Source organism: Solanum tuberosum, unplaced genomic scaffold, assembly GCF_000226075.1.
Source record: "Solanum tuberosum cultivar DM 1-3 516 R44 unplaced genomic scaffold, SolTub_3.0 scf00468, whole genome shotgun sequence".
NCBI classification, from domain to species: Eukaryota; Viridiplantae; Streptophyta; class Magnoliopsida; order Solanales; family Solanaceae; genus Solanum; species Solanum tuberosum.
The window spans coordinates 236,506-236,756 of NW_006239401.1; positions in this window are offsets into that span (position 1 = coordinate 236,506).

The window sequence follows — 251 nt, forward strand, 5'->3', positions numbered from 1 at the left end:
AACTTTACAAGGAGAGCGAGAGGGACTTGAAGCTGTTTTAGAAGCTGCTAAGAAGAAGGTTGAGGAGGTTCAAGCCAAGATTTTAGCTACAGAAGATGAGATATCCTCGTATGAAAATATGAGTTTATTAACGCTTGAAGATTCACTTCGTTTGGAACAGAAAAGAGAGTGCTTGGAGGCTAGTCGTCAAGATTTGACCAACTACAAGTTACAGACAATTTTATAGTAATGAAGTTCTTTCCTTTTTTTTT